The 13,282-nt window shown below is 39.0% G+C and overlaps 2 protein-coding genes across 2 annotated transcripts in view; both read left to right on the top strand.

The window, feature by feature from the left end:
- SLC9B1 (solute carrier family 9 member B1) overlaps positions 1-13,282 on the top strand; it is a 130,008-nt gene that overhangs the window by 12,722 nt on the left and 104,004 nt on the right. The window lies entirely within an intron of this gene.
- Positions 1-13,282, top strand: part of SLC9B2 (solute carrier family 9 member B2) — a 94,616-nt gene that overhangs the window by 73,142 nt on the left and 8,192 nt on the right. The gene's annotated exons all lie outside the window — the stretch shown is intronic.

Raw genomic sequence — 13,282 nt, 5'->3', positions numbered from 1 at the left:
ACTTGGGACACACGGAGCCACGCATAGGATATAATCTCCTGGTGTGCTGTTTGCTGAGACCCTTGGTAAAGCGCAGTTTTAGGGTGGGAGTGACCAGATTTTCCAGGTGTTGTATGTCACAATTTCCACAATTTCCCTTGGCTAGGAAAGGGAATTCCCTTCCCCCTTGCGCTTCCCAGGTGTGGCGATGCCTCGCCCTGCTTCAGCTCACGCTGCATGCGCTGCACCCACTGTCCTGCCCCAACTGTCCGACACGCCCCAGTGAGATGAACCCTGTACCTTAGTTGGAAATGCAGAAATCACCCATCTTCTGTGTCGCTCACACTGGGAACTGGAGGCTGGAGCTGTTCCTATTCCGCCATCTTGGCACAGATCAAGTCTGAATGCTTTTTATAAAGAGTATTCCATTGTGCATGTAGGTCTCAAATTCATTTGTTCAGAAAGATGTATACTGTGGTTGTTTTTAACGTGTTAATCTTTTATCTAACCTCAAGAAGAATTTTGTTTGAAAGGTAGCAATAGTTCCAAAGATTCCAAAGCAATGCATACTCACAAACACAACTGTTGATGCATATGTTTTACCTAACATTAGTTGAATAAGTATGTGTTAAATGCCTATTACATGTCAGCAATGCATAGCAGATAAGAGAATATACTATATATATAAACACACTGGAATTCAAAATCCCAGCTTTGCCACTCTCAATGGAGGTAAAAGAGCTGCAGTCTCATTTAGAATAATTTATACTGAATTCCATATACATTATGATTTTTGAAGGAAATTTCAGTTCTTATTTATCCAATTATTAATGCTATTGTCAAATTTAATTGGCATTCCTTTTATAGAGGAGAGAGGTGAGGAATTATTTAAAAGTATTTAGCTGGGATACAAAGTAAACCATCCACATTTAGAAGAGTACAAATTGGCCATAAGGTTTTGCTGAATGATAGAGATCACTATTGCATAACATTTCTCCAAAAGCATAAACCCATAGTACTGTGTATGGACACACCAAAGAAAGACAAGTTATTTATATTAAGTGATACATATGCACATACACGGTATTTAAGAAATGAAGTTCCCAAGCAGTATGTATTGCTATTCTTTTAGCCTATTTCTTAGTATGTCCCTCAGATAGTAGAATCATAGACTTAAAAATGTTAAGGCCGGACCAGGTGCGGTGGCTCACGCCCGTAATCCCAGTACTTTGGGAGGCCAAGGTGGACGGATCACAAGGTCAGGACATCAAAACCATCCTGGCTAACACAGTGAAACCCGTCTCTACCAAAAATACAAAAAATTAACAGCACGCGTCTGTAGTCCCATCTGCTTGGGAGGCTGGGACAGGAGAATCACGTGAACCCAGGAGGCGGAGGTTGCGGTGAGCTGAGATCGCGCCACCACACTCTAGCCTGGGCTACAGAGCGAGGCTCCGTCTCCAAAAACAAAACAAAACAAAAACAAACAAACAAAAAAACTGTTAAAGCCCTTAGATCATCTAAGATCCTCACTCCCTACCTTACTTTATAGGTTTGGAATTGAGCAAAGAGATGAAATGACAAGAAATTTACTCAATATGATGTATCAGGGCCAGGTACGGTGTCTCACGCCTGTATTCCCAGCATTTTGGAAGGCTGAGGCGGGCAGATCGTTGGAGATCAGTCTGGCTAACATGGTGAAACCCTGTCTCTTCCAAAAAATAAAAAATTTAAAGGGACATGGTGACGCGCATCAGTAGTCTAGCTACTCGGGAGGCTGAGGCAGAATCGCTTGAACCCGGGAGGCAGAGGTTGCCATGAGCCGAGATCGCACCACTGCACTCCATCCTGGGCGGTGAGACTCTGTCAAAAAAAAAAGTAGCAAATGAAAAACATAGAACTTAGATTGCCCAGTTCTTTTTACAATACCACACTGTGTCCATTATTAATATATAATCAAACAGACGTTCTAATAAACCAAGGTGAAAATGGAACTTCTAAATCCATCAAATTTTTCACTATTTTAAAAGCAAAGCCTAGCAACATAACAGCAGTACAGACTTCTAATAAAAATTTTAAATACCATAGCTTTTGCTATAAGTTGTACAAACACTTAATTCCCATAATAGCAAGATACGTATATGTGTGTTTATGTATGTACTTACATCTACCTCATTCCAGAAAGGATTTTAAGATGCTTATTGAAATAAGTAGAGCTTAAAAAGTTTTTAAACTGAACTGATCATTTATATGTAAGACACTGGAATATAAACCAGTAAGAAGTCTTATTTTTGTTAGTACAAAAAGCATGCCATAATTTCTAATAAACGTATGCAGTAAACTCATATTTGGCTGTCTGTCCTCAAATTTGATTCTGCTTTCCCTAGCTGTGAATATGAAGAAAAACAGATAGTACTATGCCCATTAAAAGATGATGAGATTTGGGAGGCCAAGGTAGGAGGATCACTTGAGCCCAGGAGTTTGAGACCAGCCTGGGCAACATAGGGAGACCCCGTCCCTACGAAAAAATTAACCAGCCTTGACATGCCTATAGTCCCAGCTACTTGGGAGACTGAGGCAGGAGGATCACTTGAGCTGGGGAGGTGGAGGTTGCAGTGAGCCATGATCACACCACCGCACTCCAGCCTGGGTGACAGAGTGTGAATTTATCTCTCCAGGAAAAAAAGAAAAAAAAAAAAAAGTGACAAGGTGACAAGAGATTGTAAATTACCCAAGATCATACAGCCAGTATATTTCTGATTTCAAGGCAATTATGCATTTATAGTGATGCCAAGTTACTATAGCATGGAATGTTTTTCCCTTTGTGTCATATCTGATTTCTTTCAGCAGTGTTTCGTAATTCTCATTGTAGAGATCCTTCACCTCCCTGGTTAGCTGTATTCCTAGGTACTTTATTCTTTTTGTGGCTGTTGTATATGGAATCTTGTTCTTGATTTGACTCACAGCTTGTACTTGTTGGTGTATAGAAAGGCTACTGATTTTTGTACATTGATTTTGTATCCGAAATTTTTCTGTAGTTATTTGCTATATCTAGGAGATTTTGGGCAGAGACTATGGGGTTTTCTAGGTTTAGAATCATAACATCTACAGACAGAGATTGTTTGACTCCCTCTCTTCCTACTTGGATACCTTTTCTTTCTTTCTCTTGCCTGATTGCTCTGGCTAGAACTTCCAATATTACATTGAATTGGAGTGTTGAAAGAGGGCATCCTCAGCTTGCTCTGGTTTTCAAGGGTAATATTTCCAGCTTTTGCCTGTTCAGTGTGATGTTGGCTATGGGTTTGTCATAAATGACATTATTTTAAGATATATTCCTTCAATGCCTATTTGTTGAAGGCTTTTATTTATTTTTATTTTTATTTTTTTGAGACAGAGTTGGGCTCAGTCGCCCGGGCTGGAGTGCAGTGGCACGATCTCAGGTCACTGCAAGCTCTGCCTCCCAGGTTCACGCCATTCTCCTGCCTCAGCCTCCAGAGTAGCTGGGACTATAGGTGCCTGCCACCACACCCGGCTAATTTTTTTTGTAGTTTTAGTAGAGACGGGGTTTCACCATGTTGGCCAGGATGGTCTCAATCTCCTGACCTCATGATCCGCCCGTCTTGGCCTCTCAAAGTGCTGGAATAACAGGCGTGAGCCACCGCACCCGGCCTGTTGAAGGCTTTTAACATGAAGTTATGCTGAATTTTATCAAAAGCTATTTCTGCATCTATTGAGATTATTATATGGTTTTGGGGTTTAGTTCTAATTATGTGACAAATCACAATTATTGGTACATATGTTGAACCAACTTTGCATCCCATGGATGAAGTCTACTTGATCATGATGGATTAGCTTTTTCATGTGCTGCTGGATTCCATTTGCTAGTATTTTGCTGAGGATTTTTGCATCAGTGTTCATCAAGGATGTTGGCCTTTTTCTTTTTTATTGTGTCTCTGCCAGGTTTGGGTATCAGGGTGATGCTATCCTCATAGAATGAGTTGGGGAGTTCTTCCTCTTCAATTTTTTGGAATATTTTCAGTAGTAATGGTACCAGCTTCTCTTTATATATCTGGCAGAATCTGGCTGTGAATCAATCTGGTCCTGGGCTTTTTCTAGTTGGTGAGCTTTTATTACTGATTCAGTTTCAGAATTCGTTATTTGTCTGTTCAGGGTTTTAATTTATTCCTAGTTCAATCTTAGGAGGTTGTACGTTTCTAGAAATTTACCCATTTCTTGTAGGTGTTCTAATTTGTTTGCATAGAGGTATTCGTAATAGTCTCTGAGGATTTTTTTTTTTGTATTTCTGTGGGGTAATGTCCTTTTGTCATTTCCAGTTGTGTTTATTTGGATCTTCTCTCTTTTTTTCTTTGTTAGTCTAGCCGTGGTCTTATTTATTCTTTCAAATAATCTTATTTGTTCTTATTTATAATCTTATTTATTCTTTAAATAATCTTTTTGTCTTTCAAAAAAACCAACTCCTGGATTCCTTGATCTTTTTGTATTGCTTGTCATGTCCCAATTTCCTTCAGTTCAGATGTAATTTTGGTTACTTCTTTTCTTCTGCTAACCTTGGGGTTGGTTTGCTCTTGTTTTTCTATTTCCTCTAGGCGTGAGGATAGGTTGTTAATTTGAGATCTTTCTAACTTTTCTATGTGGGCATTTAGTGCTATAAACTTTTCTCTTAGCATGCTTTAGCCCCGCCTCAGAGATTCTGTTATATTTTATCTTTTGTTCTCAATAGTTTCAAAGCATTTCTTAATTTCTGACTTAATTTTATTGTTTACCCAAAAGTCATTCAGGAACAGGTTTTTTGTTTGTTTGTTTTTTTCTTACAGAAACTTTTATTTATTTATTTATTTATTTATATTTTTTTTATTATACTTTAAGTTCTAGGGTACATGTGCATAACGTGCAGGTTTGTTACATATGTATACTTGTGCCATGTTGGTGTGCTGCACCCATCAACTCGTCAGCACCCATCAGCTCGTCATTTACATCAGGTATAACTCCCAATGCAATCCCTCCTCCCTCCCCCCTCCCCATGATAGGCCCCGGTGTGTGATGTTTCCCTTCCCGAGTCCAAGTGATCTCATTGTTCCGTTACCACCTGTGAGTGAGAACATGCGGTGTTTGGTTTTCTGTTCTTGTGATAGTTTGCTAAGAATGATGGTTTCCAGCTGCATCCATGTCCCTACAAAGGACACAAACTCATCCTTTTTTATGGCTGCATAGTATTCCATGGTGTATATGTGCCACATTTTCTTAATCCAGTCTGTCACTGATGGACATTTGGGTTGATTCCAAGTCTTTGCTATTATGAATAGTGCTGCAATAAACATACATGTGCATGTGTCTTTATAGCAGCATGATTTATAATCCTTTGGGTATATACCCAGTAATGGGATGGCTGGGTCATATGGTACATCTAGTTCTAGATCCTTGAGGAATCGCCATACTGTTTTCCATAATGGTTGAACTAGTTTACAATCCCATCAACAGTGTAAAAGTAGGAACAGGTTTTTTAATTTCCATATAACTCTATGGTTTTGAGAGTTCTTTTTAGTATTGATTTCTATTGTGACTGCACTGTGGTTCAAGAATGTGGTTCAGTTTTTTTTTTTTTTTAATTTGCTGAGAATTGTCTTATGGCTGATCATATGGCCAATTTGCAGTATGTGCCATGTGCAGATGAGAATAATGTATATTCTATTGTTTTGGGGTAAAGTTCTGTAAAAGTCTGTTAGGTTCATTGATCAAGTGTTGAGTGCAGGTCCCAAATATCTTTGTCAGTTTTCTGCCTCAGTGGTCTGTCTAGTACTATCAACAGGATGTTTACACTTACCACTATTTGTATGTGGTTATCTAAGTTTCTTCACAGGTCTTTAAGAACTTATTTTATGAATCTCTTTGCTTCTGTGGTGGGTGCATATATATGTTTAGGATAGTTAGGTCTTCTTGTTGAACTGAACCCTTTACCATTATGTAATGTCCTTCTTTGTCATCTTTTTTGATTATTTGTTTAAAGTCTGTTTTGTCTTAAATTAGAATAGTAGCCCCTGCTTTTTTCTGTTTTTTATTTGCTTGGTAAATTTTTCTCCATTCCTTTACTTTGAGCTTATAGTTGTCATTGCATGTGAGATGAGTCTTTTGAAGACAGTATATTGTTGGGTCTTGCTTCTTTATCCAACTTGCCATTCTATGCCTTTTAATTTGGGCATTTGGCACATTTACATTCAAAGTTGATACTTTGATATGTGCAAATTTAATTCTGTCATCATGTTGCTAGCTCGTTATTATGCAGACTTGATTGTGTAGTTTCTGCTTTATAGTGTCAATGGTCTGTGTATTTAAGTGTGTTTTTGTGGTGGCTGGTAATGGTCTTTAATTTCCATGTTTAGCACTCCCTTCAGGACCTCTTGTAAGGCATGTCTGGTGGTAACAGATTCCCTTAGCATTTGTTTGTCTGAAAGGAACTTATTTCTCCTTTGCTTATGAAGCCTCTTTTAACTAGATAAGACATTCTTGGTTGAAATTTCTTTTCTTTAAGAGTGCTGAATATAGGCCCCTCAATCTTTTCTGGCTTGTAGAGTTTCTGCTGAAAGGTCCACTTTTAGCTTGATGGCGTTCCATTTGTGGGTGACCGGCCTCTTCTCTCTAGCTGCCTTTAATGCTTTTTTCTTTCATTTTGACCTTGGAGAATCTGTATACTTTGTGTCTTGGGGATGGTCATTTTATATAGTATCTTACAGGGGTTCTCTGCATTTCTTGAATTTGAATATTGGCCTCTCTGGCAAGATTGGGGGAATTTTCATGGATAATATCCTCAAATATGTTTTCCACATTACTTACTCTTTCTCCCTCTCTTTCAGGGACATAGATGAGTTGTAGATTTGTTCTTTTTACATAATCCCCTATTTCTCAGAGATGTTTATTCTTTTTGTTCATTTTTCTTTATTTTTGTCTGACAGAGTTGATTCAAAGAAATGATCTTCAAGCTCTGAGATTATTTCCTGAACTTGGTCTATTCTGCTGTTAATACTTGTGGTTATATTACAAAATTCTTGTAGTAAGTTTCTCAGTTCTATCAGATCAGTTTGGTTCTCTCTTAAAATGGCCATTTAATTTTTAAGTTCCTATATCATTTTATTTTATTCCTCAGAATCCTTGCATTGGGTTTCAACTTTCTCCTGAATGTCAATGTTCATTCCTGTCCATATTCTGAATTATATATCTGTCATTTCAGCCTAGTTAAGAATCATTGCTGAGGAATAACTACAGTTATATAGAGGTAAGAAGATACTGGGGCTTCTTGAGTTGCCAGAGTTCTTGTGCTGGTTATTTCTCATCTGTGTGGGCTTATGTTCCTTCAACATTTAAGCTGTTGTCCTGTAGGTAGGGCTTTTTGCTTTTATCTTCTTTGATGCCCTTGGGGGTTTGGTTGTGGTATAAGGTGGATTCAGTTGTCTGGCTTCATTTCTGGAAGATGTTAAGGAGTCAAGGCTCAGCTCAGCTCTCCTGGGCTATGTGGTCTAGCTCTGGGGGGTTAAAACCAAGCCCCCAGCTCTGTTCTCTGGCCCCTCAAGGTTAGGAACCTGCTGTGCTGCAGGAGCCAAGGTGTTCCTGGTCCATTGCCACAGTACTCCAAAGGGGAATTACCCCCATTGGAGTGCTTCATTGGGGTAGTGGCAAGAGGATCTTTGCTTGCTCACACATGCCAACTGCCTCAGCAGTGCAAAAGGGTGCATGTGTGTCAGCTGGGGAGGGGCATCAGTGGGAGTAGGGCAGCAGCATTCCTAGATTGAGGTGTTTCTAGAAATATGCAACAACAAAGCAGCAATAAACATATTTCAAGATAGTTTAGGATATTTATAACAGTATTTTGAGGATGATGGATCACAGATATTGAATACAAAAACAAGTAAAGAAGGAAGAGGGCAAAAATTTGAGTTAAAGGGTTCATTACACTGCACATCCTGATGAAAGTGAATAATTGGAAAGGATGAAGTGAATGCGACTGAATAAGATAACTGAAAGAAGATGAAGTAGTATTCAGAGATGTAGATGCTTGACATAATGATTATCAATAATAGAGCATTTCAGATGATAGAAGGTTTTAGTGTGGCCTTTCCTTTATTAGAAAGGAAGTAAAGAACTGAAGAAACAAAATAGTAGATGAATTATTCAAGTATGTAAGATGAAAATATTACAAATATGGGGATCAAGCACCAATGTTTTTGCTGAATAATGGGAAGGGATCAAAATAAGGTGAGTAAGTAACAGTGAGTAGAAGAGGAGGAAGGTGGTTTGTCAAATTTTACAAGCTTCAAAGGAGCAAGGATTTTGCTCCTTTGGCAGAAGTTCCAGAGTGTTCAGTGAAAGCACTCAAGAGTTAAGGACCATGGAGAGGGCTGCTGAAAGGCAATGGAATAGCATTATTGGCATAATGCCCAAAGGTGTGAACAGCTTTGTAATTGATTTCCAATGAGCTATTTCTAAACCATTTTAGCCTTCTGTGACTTATTCACCCTTTATTTTCTATTTTTAAGTTTTTCTTAAGACTCTTTTTTTACTTTATAAAGAAGTTATTTCTATTAGTTCATTTTCTAAAATGGAAAAGTCAAAAAATTGTAATAATTGTTTGATTTTTTCTCTTTTCTTAGTAGATCATTTAATGTTTTATAGATTTAAGTTATTACAGCATTTTCTAAATGTTAGCCTATAAATTCTTATGAGAGCTTTAGTCTGTGTCTTGCACAGAATATTTGTCACATTATAAGCACTTTAGTTTTAAGAGTATGGTCTCTGGAGTCAGACTGCCTGATGGGCCCCAACTCCTTTATTTATAGTTATGTAACATTGAAGAAGTTAATTCAGCTATTCCATTATAGGAAGGTATGGACAGTAGAAATAAGCCAAGTTAGGAAATGGTAAGGTATGCCTGATATGGTTTGGCTCTGTGTCCCCACCCAAATCTCATCCTGAATTGGAATCCCCACATGTTGAGGGAGAGACCTGTAAGCCCACATGTCGAGGGAGAGAGGTGATTGGATCATAGAAGCAGTTTTCCCCATGCTGTTCTCAAGATAGAGAGTGAGTTCTCATGAGATCTGATAATTTTATAAGCATCTGGGCTGTTCCCTTCTTGCACTTGTCTCTCCTGCCACCATGTGAAGAAGATCCTCCTCCCTTGCCTTCCACCATGATTGTAAGTTTTCTGAGGCCTCCCCAGCCATGCAGAACTGTGAGTCAGTTAAACCTCTCTTGTTTATAAATTACCCAGTGTTGGGCAGTTCTTTATAGCAGTGTGAAAATGGGACTAATACAGAAAATTGGTAGTGCGAAGAGTGGGGTACTGCTATAAAGATACTTGAAAATGTGGAAGTGACTTTGGGACGGGGTAACAGGTAGAGGTTGGAACAGTTTGGAGGGCTCAGAAGAATAGAGGAATATGTGAGAAAGTTTGGAACTTCCTGGAGTCTTGTTGAATGGTTTTGATCAAAATGCTGGATAGTGATATGGACAATGAAGTTCAGGCTGAGGTGATCTCAAATGGAGATGGGAGCTTATTGAAACTGGACCAAAGATCATGAGACTGGTGGCATTTTGCCCCTGCCGTAGAGATCTGTGGAACTTCGTACTCAAGAGAGATGATTTAGGGTATCTGGCAGGAGAAATTTCTAAGCAGCAAAGCATTCAAGAGGTGACAGACCATAAGAGTTTGGAAAATGTGTGGCCTGACCATGTAATAGAAAAGAAAAATCCATTTTCGAGGGAGAAGTTCAAGCTGCCTGCAGAAATTTGCATAAGTAATGAGGAGAATGGGGAAAATATCTGAGATCTTCATGGCAGCCCCTCCCATAACAGGCCCGGAGGCCTAGAAGGAGAAAATGGTTTTGTGGGCCAGGCCCAGGGCCTTGCTGCTTTGTGCACTCTTAGGACTTGGTTCCCTGCATCCCAGCCTTGGCTAATATGAGTCAATGTACAGCTCAGGTTGTTGCTTCAAGAGGGTGCAAGCCCCAAGCCCTGGTGGCTTACACGAGGTGTTGGGCCTATGGATGCACAGAAGTCAAGAACTGAGCTTTGGAAGCCTCCACCTAGATTTCAGAGGATGTATGGAAATGACTGGATGCCCAGGCAAAAGTTTGGTACAGGGGTGGAGCCTCAAGAAGAACCTCTGCTAGGGCAGTGTGGTAGGGAAAGGTGGGGTTGGAGCCCCCCACACAGGGTTCCCAGTGGGGCACTGTCTAGTGGAGCTGTGAGAAGAGGGCCATCATTCTCCAAACACCAGAATGGTAGATCCATTGACAGCTTGCACCATGCCCCTCTAATGTCTGCAGACACTCAATGCCAGCTGTGGAAGCAGCTAGGCATGGGGCTATACCCTGCCAAGCCGCAGAGGCAGAGCTGCCCTAGGCCATGGGAGTCTACCTTTTACATCAGCATGCCCTGGATGTGAGACATGGAGTCAAAGGAGATTATTTTGGAGCTTTAAGGTTTAATGACTGCCCCCACTGGATTTGGACTTGCGTGCGGCCCATAGCCCCTTTGTTTTGACCAATTTCTCCCATCTGGAACAGGAATATTTACCCAATACCTGTACCCCCATTGTATCTCGGAAGTAACTAACTTGCTTTTGATTTTACAGGCTCATAGGCAGAAGGAACTTGCCTTGTTTCAGATGAGACTTTGGTCTATGGACTTTTGAGTTAATGCTGAAATGAATTAAGACTTTGGGGGATTGTTGTGAAGGCATGATTGGTTTTGAAAACTTGCTTTGCCTCAGATGAAACTTTGGACTTCTACTTTTGAGTTAATGCTGGAATGAGTTAAGACTTTGGGAGGCTATTGGGAAGGCATGATTGATGTTGAAATGTATAAAGGACATGCAATTCGGGAGGACCAGGGCAGAATAATATGGTTTGGTTCTGTGTCTCCACCCAAATCTCATCTCAAATTGTAATCTCTATGTATACAGGGAGAGACCTGTAATCTCCATGTGTCAAAGGAGGGAGGTGACTGGATCATGGGGGCAGTTTCCCTCATCCTATTCTCAAGATAGTGAATGCATTCTTATGAGATCTGATGGTTTTATAAGCATCTGGCATTTTCCCCTGCTTGCGCTTCTCTCTTCTGCCACCATGTGAAGAGGGTCCTTGCTTCCCGTTCACCTTCCCCCTGATTGTAAGTTTCCTGAAGCCTCCTCAGCCATGTTGAACTGTGAGTCAATTAAACATCTTTCCTTTTTAAATTACTCAGTCTTGGGCAGTTCTTTATAGAAGTGTGAAAACAGACTAATCCAATGCTTGATATGGGAGGAATCAAGTGAGACTGCCATAATTTATCAAGGAAATCATCCAGGGTAAAATCCCTAAAGGACTATACTTGAGGAACAAGGACAAATTGAAATAAAACTGATCATTACAAAGCTATCAACTAAGCTCAATCTCTGATTTTGTTAAAGTGATTTTTCACTCCCCCTACTCCACATATTTCTTTACAAAAGAAGTGATCATCTGGAGACTGTGCAATTTGTACACAATGTCAGGCTTTCAAAAAAAATTGTGAACCATAGTATTAGACAATGTTATATGACCTTAAGCCAAGATAGAAAATTGAAAAGAGAAACAGACTCAAAAGGAATCCAGATTTTTGAGTTAAAGAGGTTACAGTAACTATGATTATAAGAACTAAAAATATTAAAACTCTTGAAGGAAAATATAGAAGGAAAGTTCCATGATATTGGATTTGGCAGTTTACTCCTTGGCTATGATGCCAAAAGTACAGACAACTAAAGGAAAAACAGATGAATTGGACTATGTTAACATTTAAAACTTATATGCAACAAATGACACTATCAACAGAGTGACAAGGCAACTTACAGAAAATATTTACATATTACTGATAAGATATTAATACCTACAGTATATAAAGAACTCCTACAACGCAGCAACAGAAAAAAACAAACATCCCAATTTTAAAAAGGGCAAAGATGCTGGGTGCAGTAGCTCATGCCTATAATCCCTGCACTTTGAGGCTGGGAGTTTGAGACCAGCCTGGACAACATAGCAAGACCCTGGCTGTACCAAAAAAATTTGCTGGGTGTGGATATGTGCATCAGTAGTCCTACTACTTGGGAGGCTGAGGCAGAGGATCCTTTGAGCCCAGGAGTTCAAGGCTGCAATGATCTATGTTTGTGTCATTGCACTCCAGCCTGGGTGACATAATGAGACCTTGTCTCAAAAAAATAAAAATAAAAATGGGCAAAGGACTTGAAGATATATTTCTCCAAAAAAGATATATGCAAATAGTAAGCACATGAAAAGATGCTCAACCTCATTAATCATTAGGGATGTGGAAATCAAAACTATAGTAGATACCATTCACACCTATTGGGATGGCTATTATCAAAAAAAAAAAAAAAACAGAAAATAACAACTTTTTGCATGCATGTGGAGAAACTGGAATCATTGTGCATTGTTGATGTCAATATAAAATGATGTAGCTGCTGTGGAAAAAGAAAAAAACAGTATAATGGTGGTTCCTCCAAAAATTGAACATAGAATTACCATATGATCCATCAATTCCATTTCTAGGTATATACCAAATAGAATTGAAAGCAGGGATTCAAACAGATATTGGCACACCTATTTTCATAGCAACATTATTCACAATAGCTAAAAGGTCTATCAGCAGATGAATGGATAAACAAAATGTGACATATTCATATAAATGCATATTATTCAGCCTTTAAAAAGGAAGGAAATTCTGTACATGCTACAACATGTACAGAATTTTGAATAAATTTTAGATAAATTTTGAAGACATGGTAAGTGGAATAAGCAAGATACAAAAGGGTAAATATTGTATGACTTGACTCATATAAAGTACCTAGAATATTCAAATTCATACAGGCAGAAAGGAGAATGGTAGCTATCAGGGGTTACCGGAGGGGAGAATGGGAAGTTATTGTTTAATTAATACATACAGAGTTTCAGTTTGAGATAATGAAAACATTCTGGAGAGGGATGGTGGTGATGGTTGCTTAACAATGCAAATATACATAATGCCCCTGGAACTATATACTTTAAAGTAGTTAAAATGGTAAATTTTATGCATATTTACCACAGGAAAATTGCTTAAAATGTTTGTGATTAGTATCAGCCAAAGTAAGAAAGATATTATTATTATCAAAGGAGTCATAGCAAGAATGACAGTTAAATTTTTAGCAGAAACTATGGGAGCCAGAATACAGTGGAACATCTTTAAAGTATTTAAAGAAAATAAACTCTATGACATGATTGTA

The sequence above is a fragment of the Rhinopithecus roxellana genome, chromosome 2 (assembly GCF_007565055.1).
Source record: "Rhinopithecus roxellana isolate Shanxi Qingling chromosome 2, ASM756505v1, whole genome shotgun sequence".
NCBI lineage: Eukaryota > Metazoa > Chordata > Mammalia > Primates > Cercopithecidae > Rhinopithecus > Rhinopithecus roxellana.
This window is presented reverse-complemented; position numbering and strand designations above follow the sequence as displayed.